This window comes from Dermacentor albipictus, chromosome 1 (genome assembly GCF_038994185.2).
Source record: "Dermacentor albipictus isolate Rhodes 1998 colony chromosome 1, USDA_Dalb.pri_finalv2, whole genome shotgun sequence".
Taxonomy (NCBI): domain Eukaryota; kingdom Metazoa; phylum Arthropoda; class Arachnida; order Ixodida; family Ixodidae; genus Dermacentor; species Dermacentor albipictus.
In genome coordinates, this window is record NC_091821.1 from 279,849,773 (window position 1) to 279,869,864 (window position 20,092).

Here is a 20,092-nt window from a genome sequence, read left to right on the forward strand (position 1 = left end):
TAGCATGGCGCAGCAAGCGCCCTGGCACCCTTCGAAGCCAAGTGGCCACAGGCAAGGTCAGTAGGTACAGAGGCAGCACCAAGGGGCGGTAACGAAGCAACATCCGCATGCATGGGTTTCGGGTGCGCTGTCGGCGGAACAGGCGCCGCGGGTATGGCCATCAGTGTCAGCTCTTGCTTCACGACCTCGCGCAAGTCGAAGGTCGTGGTGGGAGAATGCCTCTATTCTTTTCCTTTAACCTCTTCGCGAATGATGGTGCGCATCGCAGCACGTGAATCAGAATGAGGGAGAACCTGAGGATGGCTGCTATCCTTGTGAAGGCAAAGAGACTGCAGCTCGTCTAGTCGATCATATATGGAAGTAGTGCCTTGGAGAGTAGCTGCATTGCGACGGAGCGAATGCATTGAAAGATATGTGGAACGCGTTCAGCTTTCGTCCTACTAGACTTAACACGGGGGCACAGAGCTAGGACCTCCTCGATATATGAGGTGTACGACTCATGTACATGTTTGAGGCATGCGTCCAGCTACCATTTGGGGACTTCTGCATGACCAGATGAACAAGTGAAAATATGCCGCAGATTGGTGATAAACGTTAACAAATCGGCGGTGTCGATTTCGTGGTTAAACTACAACGTCTTCGCAAGATCGATCAGATAAATTGTGACGTGAGTCACTTTCTGGTTGTCGATCCAGAAATTGCACGAACTTACGCGACCATAGTTTTCGAGCCAGTCGTCAACGTCATCCCCGCTGAGTCCCGTCAAGACAGTAGGATTGCATGCCTTGCTAGATGTCTTGTGGTATATGCGAGTTATGTTGCCACAATTTCCATCTTTAAAGTTGCTCATACCTTGTCTTACAGTCTTAACAATGTTATTCCACGGAATTTGGAGACTTACAGTCCACAAACAGACGCCATGAAACAAAATGCCGATAGCGCATACCTTTCATGTTAAATCTTCAAAAACAGAAATATTTAAAGTGCACAACAACGTCAGGAACCTGAAAATGATGTAATTTTCTTGGCGCGGCTGTGCACAACCACCGGGATCGACCCACGCAAAAGGCCGCGTTTCTACCAGAACGCTCACCTTCGGGCATAGCGTTCGCCGCCAGCGTGTCCCGGTAAACATTACAGTTACATAAGCTGAAGCTGCCGGGAAGCGTGAGAGGCACTCAAGGTTCTTTGAATGCTATCGGGGGCGTTCCACACTTAAAGACAAAGTTTAAGCGTCTCCCGACTATTTATTACTAATGAGACCACGAAATCGAGCCTGATGCCAGCAACGCTCAGAAATGTAATCGGGAACAGAGACAATGTTCTCACACACCTTCTGTGATGTACGGTAGCGCTGAGGTGCTTCTTGTATAATGCAGAAGTGCATGGCTGGGCACGCGTGTTTAAGCTCATGAACTTGATTTGCGCCAAGAAAACCTGTCCACGCTTTCATACTTGCTTCATAGCAAGCCTACTGCACTGTCAATATGTCGGCTGGTTCTAACTGCACCAAATAAATATACTAACCAATATAGGTCTCGGTGAGATCATTTTATCATTCGAGTTCACAGTGGAGTAAGTTGAGATGTTGTGTGCGTAATTATTGAAGCTACGTAAATTATATTTTCAATTGAATTGAATTGAATTGAATTTATTCTCCTTGAACAAATACACAAGGAAGGAGTAGCCACGAAAAGCTACTGAGATTAGTAGCTTAACGAGGTGGCTGCCCCTTTACACAGCAGCACCAGCAGTTCTGAGACAATTTTCATACAAATGACTGCTATCATACAGATGTACAGACAATGATTTCAGAGTGGAACATAAGCATTTTGAAAAATACAAAAGAAAGCTTCACATTTATGAGCAAAAATATCTGAAAATAGATAAAAATTGGAGGACGCTTAAGCTTCGCCTTCAAGAGTGGAACGCGACAGCGTTCCCGTCGACCCGCCAAGGGGTGTAAGACAAGGGGCTACAGCGCAGCGATCACTTACGAGGCGCCCCGCATCGGACGCGGTGAGCGTCGAGCAACGCAGCGTTCGGCGCGGCAACGAAACGTGCACCTGAGCAAGCGGAACGAACCAAAGAACTCGGTGTCTCGGAGGGGGAAACGATGCACGCCAGCCAAACGTCGGGATCGGCGTGGGCAGAGAGATAGACAGATAGTGATCTAAAGAAAGGAAGGGCGCTTGATTCTGCAGCCCGTGAGGGAGCAACGCGAAGCGTCGTCAGGGGAGAGAGAGTCCGTGCCGCGACGCGCCTCGCACCGGTCCCCGCACAGCCCCAATGCGCACGTGGCGCGCCACCTGTCGGGGATGCGCCGTACATTGAGAGGAGGGGGTCTTCTGTGTTTGCCGCAAGATGGCTCTGCGTGTGCGGAAAGCGCTGAAGAAATGTAGCGGAAACGCTCTTCGCTACTCGTGTAACTGCGACTTCTGTAAGTTACATGTTCATAATTACCGAGATACACCGCTGTTTAACTTTCTACTGTTCGTTTCTAAAATAACACCGCATTCACTAGAGGCGCTTTTGTACCGCTTTCAAGCATCGAACTCGTCGCTGAGTGGTAGCGTCTCCGTCTCACACTCCGGAGACCCTGGTTCGATTCCCATCCAGCCCATCTTGCAAGTTGTTTTTTATTCATAAAGTGCCTGCCTGCATTTATTCATCACGGCCAACGCCGCCGACACCGACACCAACGACACCGGCTTCTCTGCGACACGAGCTCCTTAACGCTGTCGCGTTAATAAATGCATGATATTTCACAGGAACTGATCTCTGATTGTTTTTTTAGACAACTGTGACACATCTACACATTTGTTAGCAAGACTATTGAGCAGAGCTGGAAGTGTAAAAGCGATTGATTGTTTCGCATAGTTGTTTTGAGGAGTAGGCATGTGCCAAATATTTTGGTGACGCGTAGTGTATACGGCAATATTTTCGCTTAACTCTGAAATCTCCCCGTAAAAAGAGTTGTTCTTTTTTGTGGCCGAGCAGTATGTCTGGAGTAAACGATAATTGTAAAAATCATGGACATTTATAACCTTAAATTGTTTAAAGAGTTGCTGCGTGTGAAAATCATTGGGACGTTTGCAATTATTCGCATAAACTTCTTTTGAATTAGGAACAGTCGGTTTAGATTCGTTTTTGTTGTTGTGCCCCATACTAGGTGGGCGTAGGATAACTGAGAAAGGGCTAACGAGTTATATAGTAGTAGTTTTATACGTTGAGGAATGATATGTCTACATTTGTTTAGCATACCCGCAGTTTTGCACATTTTTTTATGAGTTTCGTGGATAGGGTCATCCCAAGTTAAAGTACTTGAAAAATATACGCCCAGCACTTTCATGCATTCTACTATTTCAATTACAGTGTGACCAGGTGTAATCAGCGGCAAGTTTACAACCTTATTTTTTGGTCTGAAGAGTATTGCTATTGTTTTTGCGGTATTAATAAGTAGGGAATTGCACTTTGTCCATTCCAGTAACAGCGGCATTGTTTCATTAGATATCTTTTGTATATCGTCAGTTGTTTTACCGGTGATTAATAATGTATTGTCATCAGCATAGCAAATTGATGTTACATGCGAATTTAAGGTCAATGAGTGTAGGTCGTTAACGTAAACACAAAATAAAAGTGGCCCCAGTATGCTGCCCTGTGGTACTCCCATCTTTATGCATTTAATATCTGAGGAGGATGTTTTTATCGATACGTACTGCTTACGATGCCTTAAGTAAGAAGCTAGAAGCTCATACGCAATGCCGTGTACACCATATGACTGCAATTTATCAAGTAGTATTTCATGCTGTAATGAATCAAAGGCTTTCGATAAATCTACGTATACTGCCAGTGTTAAATTATGGTCTGAAAAGTTTTTTTAATCTTATTTCCTTTTGCTTTAGCAGCGCGGTTTCCGTCGAACAATGCTGACGAAAACTATGCTGAAAATTGTGTAGTAATGATCGCTTAAAAAAATAGTTAGACAATCCTATATACAAGAGCTTTTCTATCGCCTTGGAAAAAACGGGTAAAATCGATATAGGTCTATAGTTATTCAGTACGTTTCTGTCACCGCCCTTAAAAATTAAAGTTACTTTTGCAATCTGCATGTTTTTTTTGGAAATACACCATTGGAGAGGATAAGATTTAATATGTGCATTAATGGACGCGCTATCTCATGCACTACATACTTTAGTGGTCCTAATTGCAGGTTGTCTACGTCGCAAACGCTACTGTTTTTAAGGTTTATTATTGCGGAAGCTACCTCTTGAGCGTCTGTTGGGTAAAAAAATATGGTGTTTGGGCTTGTGCAAGGTTTGTGTATACTTTTGTGTTGTTGTACTGCATTACTTGTGAATTGGTTAATGAAAAAATTGTTGAACGGATAGGCTAAAGCAGAACCAGAAACATAATCGTTACCGTAACATATTGAGTCAATTTCATTGGATTCTTGGTTACGCCTGAGCACAGTGTTTATTTTTTTCCAGGTCAGGTCGGTACGCTTAGGGTCATGTGAAAATAGATTACAGTAATACGCCGACCTCGCTTTCCGGAGCAACTCCACAACGTTGTTTCTAAGCCGCTTAAATTCAGCAAATACATCTAGGTCCTTGGTTTTAAGGAAGGTAGCGTAAAGTTGTTCTTTGGTTTAATTTTGTCGTATATATCCTTGCTTACCCAAGGTTTTCTTATTGTGCGTCCGTTTAGCAGTTCTTGTGGGAAAACTTGCGTGATAAGCATTTTTCACTAGATTAAGAAATTCATCATATGCCTTATCTGCATCTTTGATTTCATATATGCACTCCCTTGTAATATCCTGCAGGGATTCTTTAAATCGCGTCAAGTTTGCATCCGAAATATCTTGATAAACGCGTTGACGTTTTGCTTTTTGACGGCAAACTATGTCTAAAAGTAGAAAAACGGGTAAATTATCACTCATATCACAAGCTATGGTGCCAGCGGTAGTTTTTTCAAGCATGGTAGTCGTTATGATTTAATGTAACAAAGTCTCTGATGTGTCTGTTATTCTCGTGCCGCTTGTCGGAACAATATGATAGCCATACATACTAACAGTCGATAACAAAGTCATTTGCTTGGAATCACGTTGAAGTAAATTAATATTAAAATCACCTCCGACAACAAGTTACAGATTCTGCTCAGTTGAAAAACATAATAAGCGTTCAAAAAAACTAAAGAAATTGTCAGAGTGGCCAGCGGGCGGTCTATACAAGCCAGAAAACATGTTTTCATTTGCATGGACCGCTACAGCTTCATGGTCATCAGTTACACATGTGTACTCTCTTTCAAGGTGGCCATCGATGCATTTTTGCGTAAGGATAAATACACCGCCCCTTCTTTTGTTGTTTCGCGTCACGAAGAAATGAGTATACGGTGGTGGCGCATACATTTCCGAGTCATTTTCGTACCAGGTTTCTGTTAATATAATCGCAGAGAAGGGGAAGCTTACGCGATGAAAAAAAAGTTCTAAGTCATCTATTTTTGTATTTGCAGACCGACAATTGAGAGTAAGAAAAGACAAAGAAGAATTTCATGGTTTTACTTTTTCAGAGAACTGGTGGGATAAGACAACCATATCGGGTAATCACACAATCAATGCTACTAATGGTATCTTCGACTGGTCGCCTGTATGCCCCGAAGCAGAGTCGGGTAGATCGGTCGTTTCCCGAGCTCAGAGGTAGAGGACAATCGCGCAAGCCGAACGCGCGACTCGCTCTCGGAGGAGGAAATTGCTGATGTGAAACCACGTGACTACTGCCAACGTCCGATGTTTCGCCTATCCAAAGCTCCCGGCGCTGCCGGAAAAACCGGCGGACGAACGTTCGTCGAGACGCCAGCATGCAGTGGCCTAGGTTGCCAAGGTTACGATGAGCCGTCGCCAACACCAGCGACGCGGCGCTGCGATGACGTTTCAATCTCGATGACTGCTCCGACGACAGGGCTCGGAGCGCCTCAGAACGCTCCAAGATGGAGGAGAGCAATCGAGAAGAACCAGCCGAACGCAGGACGCGCACCCTCTTTCAACCAGCCGAAGACTGCGCCGCTCGCGAGAGTGCTCCAGAGTGCTCAGAAACGACCAGCCGAAGATAGCATAAGACAACGATTGCAAGCGCTTGTCTTTCTTGACAACAGTCGCTCGATCCCCAGTGGCCTTGCGCATAAGAATTTTGCCGTTCGCATGCCAGACAGAACGGAAGTTGTTCTCCGCTGCCCAGTCTTTTGTTGAGCGTAGAAGTTCTTGGTTCTGTTTCGTTATATTTTCTAGGACTGAAGCGCGATTCTCGACGTCTCTTAGCCTCTTACGTTTAGCTTACCACAGTTCTCTCTCTCTTTGACGACTGAAACGAACAATAATACCGTGGGTTTTCTCTGGCCTTGCGGGAAGTCTGTGTATGGCAGTAATATCATTATCTTTCAGGCAAGGTACTTCAAGAACAGGTGCAAGTTCATTTACTTTACCGAGCAAATCTTCACCAGGTGTCACAGGAATACCATGGAACACTAAATTTAGGCGCCTGCTGCGCCATTCGAGTTTATTGATAGCCTCCTGTAACTGCATCTGTGTTTCGCTCAATCGCGCTTCGTCAAACTTGTCCACTCTTTTCTTGAGCGACTGTATATCCTTGCCCTGGTTATCTAGACGTTTCATGATGTCGTCAAGCGTTTGTGACATATGGTGAATCGATTCTTCTATTCCGAGAACAGATTTCCTTAGCGGTAATAGTTTCTCTAGCTTTTCTCCTATCATCGCTAGCTGTAAGGCAACATCGGTTGCTTCGTATGCTGAACTGGAACTTTTTGCCGATATGCCAGCAGATTTTGCTTCCCGACACGATTCGCACTTCCATGTTTTCCGATAGGTATCACTTTTCGAGCGGAGCACCTTTTGTGTTGCATCGCAACAGCTTCCAGCATGGAAAATGTTGTTGCATCCAATACAAGCAAGAGTCACTTCATCGCGTGCGGTAGGCTTTTCACAGACAGAGCACTCTATACTAGACATAACCGCAAGGGATCAATGGCGGCAGCGGCAGGCGAGACAGATTAAGGGCACCAATAGTACAAAGCTATGGTTTACTGACCTGCGTAAAGCAGAAAGCAGATTTACGATGCGCTCTGGTCACCGCCGCTGCTGCCAGTGGAAGGCCATGCAGACATTGCTGGGTTTATATCCGGCCAAGCAGTGTCCAGATGTCGCTGCAGTGCCGTGACGTTGCGCCGAAGTGCGATGCAGTAGTTCAGCTTGTAGATATGGTCCAAGGTCGATTCAAATAGGTCGCGAAGCTTCGGGCGAAAAGCGTTTCAGTACAGATTGTCACCGACATCAGCATGGGGGGTGATGGGAGCAGCGAGTAAAGCGCGACTATGTTTGGAGGGAACAAAGATTGGGAAAGAAAAACGCGTTTTTTAATTCAAACGAGACACAGTTAGATCCATTCAACGAAAATAAAATTCCCAGTCAGTTTTATATATTCGTGATGATTTAAGAAAATACGTTTAATTTTATTATTATTAATAAATGCATTTATTTTCAGCGCCCATCGCTACGGGGGGCGTTGACGCCACTATCACTCGCAGTGCAATGCACGTCTTGAAATGGGCAGAAAGGCGCACTCGTATCACCTGTTGAAATACGCTCCCCTCACAATTTGTGCTTTCTTGCTTGTCGAAGTTTGTCTGAATTTGGTGACGCGGGTAGTTTCATTGCTTCTTAATCTCTTCAGTCAAAAGTAGTGAGTTCCGACCGCCAGATAATTGTGTAGTTGTTTTCGTACGACTGCGCTGGCCGACGGGCTTGGCATCCGACAATAGGATCAGCACTCTACACCTAAAGCTTTCGTCGGCCTCCAAAGAAAGTATGTTCTGTGCAGGGATGCGATTTCGACAACCGTACGGCTGGCCCTTTTCCTGCATCGCTTTCCACGCTGAAAGCTCGAAACGCCCATCAAGTCGAATGGCGGGGCATTTGAATATATAGCTCCAAAGGAAGAACAACAAAACAAATTTCGCGCCTTCGAAAACAAAATGACGTCACTTCTGCTTTTAACGGACATGGCGTCACGTTATTTTTGCTTCCGCCGGAAGTGTTCCCACCACATACAGATGGCGCTAAGCCCCATGAACCGGCGATGGACCGCCATGTTTTGAACGTATGGGCTCCTATGGAAGCTTCGCTACCAGGTATATTTACCTTGTATGGTCCTCGTGGTCGGCGTTCCGTGGCGAGGTAACAGCGACATTTCTTCTTTTTTTTCCCTGCGTAAAGCAGCAAGCAGATTTACGATGCCCTCTGGTCACCGCCGCTGCTGCCAGTGGCAGCATGGGGCGGCAAGTGTTGATCTCAAATGGCTAAAGAAAATGAGTAGTTTGGAGCCCATCCTCGAGGTTATCTAGCCGAGCAAAGACATTTTAATTAAACATGCTTCTGTAAGAGCTATGCGAACAAATATTTTCCAATTAAACTGTCTCGGAAAGCGCAACTGACGCAGAAAAAGAACGCCTGTAAATTCAACCTGACCGCACGTAGCCTTCCGTGACGTCAAAAGTGGGGCTCTGTGAGCGAGTTTCTGGTGGCCAGTCCACTTCCTATTTTGATTAACGCTGTTTATTCGAAAACAAGCAGTTCACAGTTTTAATATCAATATAGCAGTGAATGTGGGCCGCCGAAAGCTTGCTTTGTTGTAGAAGCGACGCATGACGAGATGATGGTGCGGATTTAGCGTGTCACTGGCTTGAAGACAATGAGCTGCCGCCGTGGTAAGGAAGATAACGAAGGTGAACAGCTCACGGAGCCGTGCCGATGGTGACGGTGCCATCACTGGTGCCATCATGGCGAAATCTGGGGCGGCGATATTGGAGTCTCAGGCGGTTTTTTTTTTTGCGTTGATTTCGCTTTCAGAAAGAGAGAGTACAATAAATGCAAAATCATTAGTTCTTGTCTCGTAGATTTAAATATGGGTTTGAACTTTGAATGAGGAGGGAAGATAACCGATGGTCATTAAGGGTTATGGCCTGGATTTCAAAGGAAGGGAAGCGTAGCATGGGGGGCAGAAAGTTAGGTGAGCGGATGAGATTAAAGAGTTTGCAGGGACAACATGGCCATAATTAGCACAAGACCGGGGTAGTTGGAGAAGTATGCAAGAGGTCTTTGCCCTACAGTGGGCGTAACCAGGCTGATGATTATGATTGTACTCTGTATCCCATTCGTCCCGGAGAGCAGGCGTAAGCGGGGAAGTGAACTCTCTCTCGAACACACACTCACACACAGACGCTCGCACGCACGCTCGCACTCAGGCACGCAGCACACACACACATACACACATACACGCACGCTCGCACGCACGCACACGCTCGCAACGACGCACACGCATACTCACATGTACGCCCACATACAAAGCCACACGCACGCACGCACACACACACACACACACGCACGCACGCACGCACGCACGCACGCACGCACACACACACACACACACACACACACACACAAACACACACACACAGATACGACACATGTTCGCCTGCATTCGCATTTATACGAGTCCACCCGGCACCTTGCATATCCGTGCACGCAGGCACCTGGAACTGCATGCACAGACAAATGCGCGTATGCTCGCAAACGAGTGCTCGCACACGCATACACGCACTCGTGTGCAACGCAGATTCAAATACGGAGATACAAACACGCGCGCACACGCAAATGCAAGTACACACACACGCACGCTCAAGGCGTGTACACGGATATACACTCCCTCTCCTTCCTTGCTTCCTCGCAACAACATGCGCATGCAAACAGACTGAATGGCACTCGCTCAGCAATTGCCGTTCAAAACTTTACGGTGTAAATTTGGTGCTTCTTCAAGTCTATGTGCCCTCTGCTGAGGTCGCAGCAGGAGGAAGTGAAGTATCAAGAAGCAATGCAGTTCGCGAACATATAATATATAAAATGGAGAAAATCCCGCGGTATATTGTGGCGAGAAGAGTTGTAGCCAAATGTGACGTAAGGAAGGGCAATGTCCTAATCATGGTGGTCCTTTGAAACGTACATGGACAGCATTTATGTGAGGGTACGGATCAACCGCTCAGTCAAGCCATTGGTCTGACGATAGTATACACACTAAACATTTTAACACCCTTAAGGGTGTAAATCAGTTTGTCGCCAGACGAACACCCTAAGGGTGCTGTTGTCTACACCCTACAGTTGGGGTGCCACTATAGCACCCTAAAGGAAGGGTGTCCAGCAAAATAAATTTAGGGTGTAAGGCTGCTCATCCAAATTAACACCCATCTGTGTGGGTGTTGGAAGGGTGTAGACCCTTTTATTTCTAGCGTGTATGGAAGGCAGATTCGGCAGTACACGCCTTCAATTACTACTATGTACAGCGATCCACGCGCAACTACTGCGTGTGCCAGAAGGTTCAAGTTCGGCTACAAAACGCACTGTCGAACAGCCGGCCTTGAAGCTTCGATGGGCATACACAACACCTATACGTGTGGATCACATTACATATTAGTAATTCATGGTGTATATTGGAAAACCTGTCTTCGCTGCACAAATACAACCTAGCAAACTTGGACACTTTTGAGCATGTATATCAACACCAAGGTTATCACGATTTCCATATCCAAATAACATGCAACACAGACTGGTAAGATATATGCTGCATTTTCAAGAAAATGCAAATATATTTATTGCATGCTGCAATACAGAGTACAACATATACATAAATCACATGAAATATAATCATGCACAATCACCAAACACATCAGTAAGTACAAGAACATGTACATTCCCCACAAAGGTACCTAAAATATATGTATTGATCAAATCTGTTATTAGAGAAGAAACTATGTATAGCGGCACTGAAAGAGCCTGGGTTGATTCGCAGTGTTTTGGGCCACATAAAAGAATAAATTTTTAGTATTAGGCTCCAGTGAACGAAAATTCAAGTTTTGATGCCTTAAAAAAAGGCATATTGCAAAGGTGAATTAGGGAAGCAATTGAAATGCAGAGCAAACGCACAAGAAAGACACCTGTTATTTTGTACACTAATGTAATCGCAAAGCATTATGAAAAGTTTGGAAAGTCGATGTAAAGCATAACTGGCCAACATTTTTCAGACTGAAAGAATACTTTCCAAGCATAGACATGCTTTAAGTGAGGTTTATGCCAGGAGCCTTATTGCTAATTTTCTATTTCCAACAAGATTACTTGAGCACAAAAAATACGTAGAATTTTTTAGCGCCTACATAGTTTGTCCTCTTTTGTGAAATGAGAGTTCTCTGGGCTAAAGGTGCTGTGTAGCGGTTTTTCTAACTACAATACCAGTTTCTATAAATTTTTGTTTTGTAACTCTAAGGCACTGGTACATATACAATATGTAGTTTGAAAATAGGTTCTTTGCTTACTATAAATCAAAAGAGTGCATAGTCCACATCTACTAGTGCCTGGGTGCAAAGTGCAGCAGGAGGCCTGATAAAAACAAACCACTGTTGATTAAACGATTTTGCTGAGCACAAAATGTGGACAGTGTTTTAAAATACATAGTAAATTTCTAAATTATTTGCACTTAGATGCACTAATTCAAGATTAAGGCATGCTATAGCATGTGAGCATGCAAATTAGCAAATATGGTTTAATAAATTAGCCATACTCTGGTTACTAAAAGAACACAGGCATAGGCAGTCATGCAAAAGTTCAAGTTAAATATCACACTGTTAACATTTGCCAGCAAATGGTCATATCAAACATTATAATTATACTGAACAAGGGTAGTTCCTTGGGATAGTTTGCAATTAATGAGATAAAGTTACGTACAGCTTGAATGACAAGAACTGCGAGAGATGACAGACTGCGCTGACTTCAAACAATATTTAATTACGTTGCCACATCGAGTATATTTGCACAAAAGCGGGCATGCGCAGAATATGAGTCACAAGGGGTGTCTAACAGCAAGTGACTGTACTAAGAACATCGTCCTTTGAAAAAAATAAACATTAGAATTTCTATCTGTTGAGATACAAGACTTCACTAGGGGTCAGCACGATAGAGGGGTCACTAACGCACACACTAACCAGTTTTCTAGTGAAATCTGCTTCTATAGTTTCCTGGATGACCTGTCTCACTAAAGCTTCCGTACCTTCAAAGAGGGGCATGCAGCCGCAGTCCCAGCAATGGATGCCGAAGTGGCCTTGAACAGTGTTATGGACGTTGTTATCGTGCTCTCCTAAATGATTGTTTAGGCGCCTGCCTGTCTGTCCAACAAAGTCAAATGAGATATTGTGAAGCTTTGCCTCCTTAACAGCCTCAATAAATCTTGCTCACAAGAGATGCAACATAGCGTTGCTGCACAGGCTGATTGCCTTTCTTGGGTTGGCTACCCTTTGGCCTTAATTTCAGCCATAGCGGAACAGCTTCTGAAGTGCACAAAACATGATGAGCACGCTCGCTCAAGGAACCAGCCGGTTGAAAGACACAGGTTTGCAGTGCTACCATATGTTCATGATGTCTCCCATAGGCTAAAAAAGATTAGGGGACCTGCAGAAATCACAGTCCTTTTCTCAGCCCCGGAAAAGCTGGCAAGGCTCTGTAAGTGTGTAAACGCGCCTAAATCACGTCAGAGTTGTTGCTCTGCCGAGCACAGAAAACGTTTTGCGATGTGTGCAATGAATGTGGTTTCCCAAATTCCCATTTTGAGGCAGTAAATATATTGGACAGATAGGCATGCGCCTAAATGATCGTTTAAGAGAGCACTATAACAACGTCCATAACACTGTTCAAGGCCACTTGGGCATTCATTGCCGGGACTGCGGCTGCATGCCCCTCTTTAAGATACCGAAGTTTTAGCGAGACACAGCTCACTTGGTAAATTATTGAAGCTGATTTCACCAGAAAACTGGGTAGTGTGTGCGTTAGTGCCCCCTCTATCACGCTGACCCCTAGTGAAATTTTGTATCTAAACAGATAGAAATTGTGATGTTTTTTTTTTTCAAGTGACCATGTTCTTTTTACAATGACTTGCTGTTAGAACACCCCTTGTGTCTGGCTTTCATTTTCTGCGCATGACCCCTCTGTGTATACACATACGATGTGGCAACGCAATAAAATATTGTTGAAAGTCAGTGGAGTGTGTCTCTCGCAGTCCTTGTCCTTCACGCTGTACGTCATTTTTTATACTGAATAGCCAATATTGATTCAAAATTAGAAAAATATAGTACACATCTGAGCTGCAAAAATGCAAGTGATGCAGCAAATGGCCTTTAGCTTTCCAAAAGAAAAAGAAATGTTCACGGTTAACCACGAGGTGCAGGGACTCCATTCTCTGAGCATCTTGACCAATAAATGCAGCGCATGGCATTGCTGGAATCTTGCAGCCTGCATTAGCAAAATAAGAAGAGAATCATGAGAATTCAGTCCGTGCAATTACACATGTACTTTGCGGAAAATTTGATAAAGCCACAAGCTCCTCAAAGTAACAAACTTAATGTGACTGGGCAGAATGCACCGCTCAGGCAACTGGGCAAGACAAGTGAAAGGTAGGAGAAGTTTCTATTTTGCAAATTAAGGAATTGCATGTTACTGTGAATGCTAAACCACTGTGTCATTGTGAACACAAGGCACATACAGCAGCAAAAACATAAATTTACAGTAGCCTTTTCACCATAGAAAATAAGAGTGAATAAAGTTTAAAGACTACCAATGACATCTCTCAACAACAGACATTTGTCCAAGAGTGTGTATGTTACCTTAATACAAAATTGACATTATGAAATCTGCAATATATCTGCATTACACTTTATAAGTACTGCAGGTGAGAAGCTTACGGGATATTGCACATTAAGAGTGAAATGCACAAGGCATTAAAAAATGACTGTTTTTACACAACATTATTACACTAGGAGACAAAGAGAACTGTTTTTCAGAGAGTGCACACAAAATGAAAATGAGGGAATCCCCACTGGCATTCTCATTTGCCCTGCAATATATGCATCCAGCCCAACAATATCCAACTCTCCAATGCGGTTTATTAGACACTTTCTGAATCCTAAAATTTATCGTGTATTTCTTATTTACTAATTTAGTAAGAATGGGCATTTTGGCATACTTTCCTCGAAAACTTAGCATGTGTTGTCAACTATTTTTCTTAGAGCACGCCCCCTTCTTTCAATGGGTTAGCTTGGCAATGCACTGACAAGTAGTATTCCCTTATTTAAGCTTATGATCCTTCCTCATGCTCCCACTTCATGCTCTAAACTGTGATGCCACTCCGATGCAGCTTATGTTAATCTGACTATTTACATGGTCCTTCTTTCTGTAGCCTCTCAACTAGAGCCTGAAATTTCTTGTCTCCTAGAAAAATCGTCTTTCTTGCCCAAAACATATTGCACGGTTACCCCTCATAGGGGGGAGGGTACTGTATATGAGTTTTCACATATTCAATGAACCTCAGAGACAACCATTTCTCATCCTGTGTTGCTACTATCCGCATGAGTCACAATGGTTGTAAATTGGCTACCTGCCCTCTCTCGCTTAAAAGTACATTTTGCATGTGAAAAATAACCACAAGCATCACATTTCATTGAATGAGTGCTCCTGTGCATGTTTTTTTTTCCGTCTGTAATGGCTAAGTTCAACATGGTCAAGTTGTTTGAAAACTGTCTAGCCTCAACCAATACTTTGTGTAGTTTCAAAATTATGATACATTCATTTTTCAAAACTTGTCCCAAATTAAGCATGAGACATTTTCATGTTGCAAATGAGGTAAGGTTGTGCTCAGAGACTATGATAGGCTTGCTATATCCTGCAAAACTATGTGAAATGAAATATGCTTGCAATTTTCGTGAGCAGCTAGCTCAGTATAATTAGGCACATTACCTGCGGAAACGTTTTTTTAACGCTCCCGAGAGGTCCTGGTTTCTTGTTATTTCTTCAAATCCCGTGCAGTCTAGATTGCAATCCGGTGCATTTTGATTTTGATATTGTATTCAAAATAAAAACAGCTGAAATTTTAAGGTTTTGATAATTGTATGGGAATAAATTAAAGGTAGAAGAGTGTAATGCAATGAGCAAATAACAAGCTCATTGCAGAGAGTAAACAAATATTCCTTTCCTGCAAATAAATTGGTAGCAGGAAGGTCATACGAAATTAGCAGTTAATGCACAATAAAGAATATGATGCTACAATGCCCCGGCATTCTGTGAATATTCTTGCACAAAGAAAATCCTCATTATGAAAGACCATCAAGAAAATGCAAATGTATACTTTGGATCAGCAGTCATACCTGCAGTATGCACTGTACCATCGGCAATATTTACAACCACCGACAACTGCACATCATATCAAGCTTAGGTGGCCAAGGAGCCCGAGTTTTAAATTATAACTTGACTTATTATATTACACTACACAACTATATCTACTTACAATGTTGTCTTCTCAACCGCTTTCAAGAAGACGTTAACCATCTGTCTGAAGGCGAAAGCAAGTGGCTTGCTCTTGATGGGGGGCGCCAAGGCTGGGCATTGTGAAATCGCTGCTACCATCTGCATGACCTGCGAGAAACAACGCTCTAAGTACAAGATAAACAAATGCTATTAGAGCAAAAGACAAGATCATTGGCAATGAGCCTCGTTTTGGTTTGCACGAGAAAAGCCAAGAATATGGACTTTGTGCTGCTTACTGAAGAAGCAAGCCTCCTTCCAGATGTTGCAGTCATGCATTAAGATTGTCACACAGCTGCATGCTTGTATGCTGCTGTCGCCAGTACGCCAGTATGCTTTGAAGTTTATTATTTCAAGTTAAATTGATTATTGTGTTTTCTTCCAATTCTTGGCAAACAGACCAGCAATGAAATAGCTCACACACATACTCCCTTTTGAGGAGAGAATTCACACACACGCACGCATGCATGGGCGCACACACACACGCGCACACACACACACGCACACATGATTCTACCACATGAGCAGCTTCCTGTGCTTGACACACATACATTTTTTTTATCCTGTGTCACTCCTACTGCTAAGGCATAAAAAATCCTTTGTGTTACCAACCCCAAACTCCTCAACCTACACCTCCAGCTTAAACACTTTCTCGAGAGCCAGGGCAAGCCTTCTAGCTTCCCCAGTGCTCCAAACTGTAGTTACGAATTTCAATAGGGCTATAGGCGACAGCTCTTGAAGGGCATGCAAATTACCCGGAGACCTAAAGCTTATATATGATACCTCTAAAGCACAACACTTCAAATTTTCAATATTCATTAAAGCTCCTGAAGACAATTGCTATATACGTAGAACGTCTCGAATAACCTGCCGCTAACAATTTCAGCGGTTGTCTGCATCAAAAGAAATGTGGGCTAATGGGAAATCCACGTCTTTAAGATCGGAATTATTGTAATGGCGAAACACACTACCAGATTTCCTAATCATTTATTTATGCTCTGGATGTAACGTTCCTTTCACAATAAAAAACAAGGATATCGATTCATTAGGGCATGGGAGGAAAAAGGACGAAGCGTATACTTGGCGCCTTCCCACTGGTCCTCCCGAGAAACGGCGCCTCATACAGCAGTTGTCCAGGGTGGCTTGAAACCAAACTCGGCTTTCAGGCGGGAACACTCGCTGCACCAAATCGGAAGAGTTTTATTGCGAGTAAAACTCTACCGGCCTCATGCAATACATACGCACGCACACAAAACGCATCCACACGCACACACAAGTATACGCACTCTCAAAGCGCAGACACAAAAGCGCGCACGCGCACATTGATGAACACAAACAAGCACACATACATGCATGCAGGCAGACACGCTAACACGTGCACGCACACACATCGACCCACAGACAACACACTCACAAAACACGTACGCACTAGACACGCGCAAACACGCCGGCCCATACAAACCGGCATGTACTGAACGCACGCGCGCGCGCACACACACACACACACACACACACACACACACACACACACACACAAAGCGAGCTGAGCTGAGCGCACACACGCACGCACGCACGCACACACAAAGCGAGCTGAGCTGAGCGCACACACAAATCAAGCCGAGCGCGAGCACGCGCACAGACAAAGCGAGCCGATAAAATGCTGAAGGCGTCCGGCAAGCAGCAACAGCAGCACGCGACCGCATCAGGGAGAACCAATACCGCGCCGGTTCCTTCGAAAGGTGGCTAAGCCAGTCCTTTTCTACGCGACGCAATAGTGGTCGACCACATTTAACTGAAGCGCGAACGACCGCATTACAAGCAGCCGCGCTGAACGCACAAGAGAATCACATCAATGAACATTCAAGCGCTGAGAAACAAAGCGTAACTATGCAGGCGCACCACGCCCGATGTAAATTTGACAAACATTAGTCACACGGGACGGGATCGAGGTAGTTAACTTGCCCTAGTAGGAGTGCAGCTGCTCTTGCTCTTACATTAGCGAATTATGAATTATGCTACGAGATCACAGTGAGATAATTCTAAAGCGAACAAAACAAATACCAAATAAACGGGCACTTGCCTGAAAGTTTCCATCATGCCAGTACTATCGACCGGCACGTTGCAACTTCTCGTTTCAGCCTTCGTGGATCCATCTTCCAGTGCGTACGAACGCTTTGCTTTGAAGTGCGGCACGAGTAATACACAAAGCATGGGCCACATCTTTTTCTACCCCGCGCGCTAAACTAATCACACGTTTAAAATTACTTCGCACAGCGCGCGACGCGAACGCACGCGAAAACGAGCATGATGGCGCAGCTTCCGCCTTCCCGTCCTGCTGCGCGCCGAAGTGATGGTACAGCGTCGGCCGTCACTTCCGGTCGCTTTTCATTGGGCATGGGGCGGCCGCGCAAATTGAACGTTTATTCTGACAGGTTTGCTTGCTCGCATGGCCGCCTGTTTGCTGCTGCTTCGTTGTGGTCTCTAACTAGAGCGGTGAGGCGGGTAGTTGCTACTACGTTTTGTGCCGGGCATTTTATTTTGGGGTGGGGGGCGCAGTCTGTGCTGCATCACTGAGGGTACAGTACACAAATCGGGACCGTGAGCGAGACGATCGGCGCTCTTCTGCTGGTGCAATTAGATTATTCGCTGCGTCCGAACGAAGCAACTTTGCGAGGTCACAGCGTAGTTTCAGCGATATCATGGCTCGATAAAGACGCTCACATCTTGGTCGTGTGACAGCGACGCGTAAACATTCATGAGGAGACTGAAGACTGCGTTTGCAAGTGCGTATGCTCTGGATAAGAAATTACAGCGTTGACGACACCAGCCCTTAATATATAGGCTCAGCCTTACAAGCTGTATTTGAGGGTGCACTTAGAAAGCAGATCAGTAGCTTAGTAAACCTCTGAATGAATTAGGCAAGGTACGTGGAAATTCGGGTTTGAGAACTTCCAACGTGATCTCGCCTCTATAAGTCTTCTTTATGGATTCACCATGCAAATTGTACGTTGATGCCATTGTACAGCAGAGGCTCGTCCAACAGCACGTCCCTGTTTGTTCAGCAATGTATCCAAACAGCTTCTTCCATTTCACCACTTTTTGTTGGGCTATTAAGGGCACCGAAATATTAGTGCAGAATTGCGCAAGTTGCTCTCGTGTTTTCGCTCTGCTACTGCAGTTTTTCTAGAAGTGTTTAATTGCATGTTAATATTCCTGTGAGCACGAAAAATAATGATAATGGAATTGTAAGTGAAAGGGCGTTGTTTTTCTGGATGATACATTTTTGGAGTGGCCGTCATGCCAGTAACATCACAATCCTTGAAGAAATATCGACAGTCACTTAGGAATGGGAAAACTTAATCGCTTCACGCATCTACACTTGCAATTGTCACGTGACCATGATACGTTAGTTCATACATTGTCACGTGTTCTTCACAATTCTACCTTAATCTCCCGTAATCCACCGTGCTATAGTTTGTACGAACCTTAATGCAATTTATTCCACCCTTATTCACATTATTTCACATTATTTACCCATAATTGCTCATACTTAACGTTGTTGTATTTACTACCTTCTGTATCACTACTGACGTCATAAAAGACGGTGATGACTTCACATTTTATTTATTTATTATATACATTCAAGGCCTAGTAGGCACAACAGAAAGAAGTGGTGAAAATATGCAATAATTGCAATGCAGCGCAAAAATAGAAAATCAAACCATACGATAATTTGAACGGCGACCTTGAATTAGTGGTGTCACAAATTGAGACTGTGGAGGCGGGAAGGCGGTTGCGTTCAGTGGCTGTTCTTGGCAAAAAGGAAGAATGGCACATCAATTTTGTGTTGATGGTCGATGCGAGACGAGAACTTGGTGTGGTGAAAAGATTTTCTTTACGAGAAGGGTTAAATTAGCATATTCTATGAAAAAGACAGAGACGAAAGTATTTGCGACGTAACCAAAGATCAGGTTCACCTAGTGTTCTTTTCATGGACGTGACGCTTGAATGAAGTGAATAATTTGAGAGAATAAAGCGGGCGGCGCGGTTCTGAATGCTTTCAAGGGAAATGACAAGATTGGCATGAGCAGGGTCCCGTATGGATTGTTGTTGCGGAGAACGCCACCTTTCCTACCTGAAAGGCCATGAAACGCTTTCGCATTAAAAATGCAATACATACACACATTGCTTAATGCGTGGACGTGTACACGTTACTCAGATTTATGCATCAATACGTTCAACACCCTTCAGGCGTCGATTTAACACCCTTCCTTGAGCAAAGTCACACCTTATGTGTGGTATCCACCCTTGTGATAGGGTGCTTTGGCCGAAAAGGGTGCTAGAAGGGTGTGGGCATGGGTGTAAATGCCGAAAGCACCCCTATTCACACCCATAAGGGCGTAAAAATGTTTAGTGTGTAGGGTGGTCAGCTTGTGTTGAGTGGAGAAGGAACATACAATGTCTGCGATAACTTTCGACAAAAAGTTACGACTACGGTCAGTAAGCAGCTGTCGGAAGGCGTCATGGATCAAGATGTAGTCGTGCAAGACAAAGTCTGCTACGTCAGTGGGGCAACTGGTCGGGAGAGCCCGTTTGATGGTGTATCGGGTGGCGTAATCGGTCGCGACG

The 20,092-nt window shown here is 44.4% G+C and overlaps 1 long non-coding RNA gene across 3 annotated transcripts; it reads right to left on the reverse strand.

Moving 5' to 3' along the window:
• Positions 1-12,940: 12,940 nt before the first annotated feature.
• LOC135920258 (uncharacterized) lies at positions 12,941-17,738 on the reverse strand. 3 transcript variants are annotated; one of them, XR_011511186.1, is made up of 4 exons: positions 17,544-17,715; positions 16,544-16,642; positions 15,447-15,574; positions 12,941-13,399 (listed from the first exon to the last, which is right to left on the reverse strand). It is a non-coding gene; the product is annotated as an uncharacterized lncRNA (long non-coding RNA). The 3 variants fall into 3 exon arrangements; XR_011511185.1 differs by having other exon boundaries at positions 15,447-16,642; positions 17,544-17,738; XR_010570202.2 differs by lacking the exon at positions 17,544-17,715 and having other exon boundaries at positions 16,544-17,533.
• Between the last annotated feature and the right edge of the window lie 2,354 nt (positions 17,739-20,092).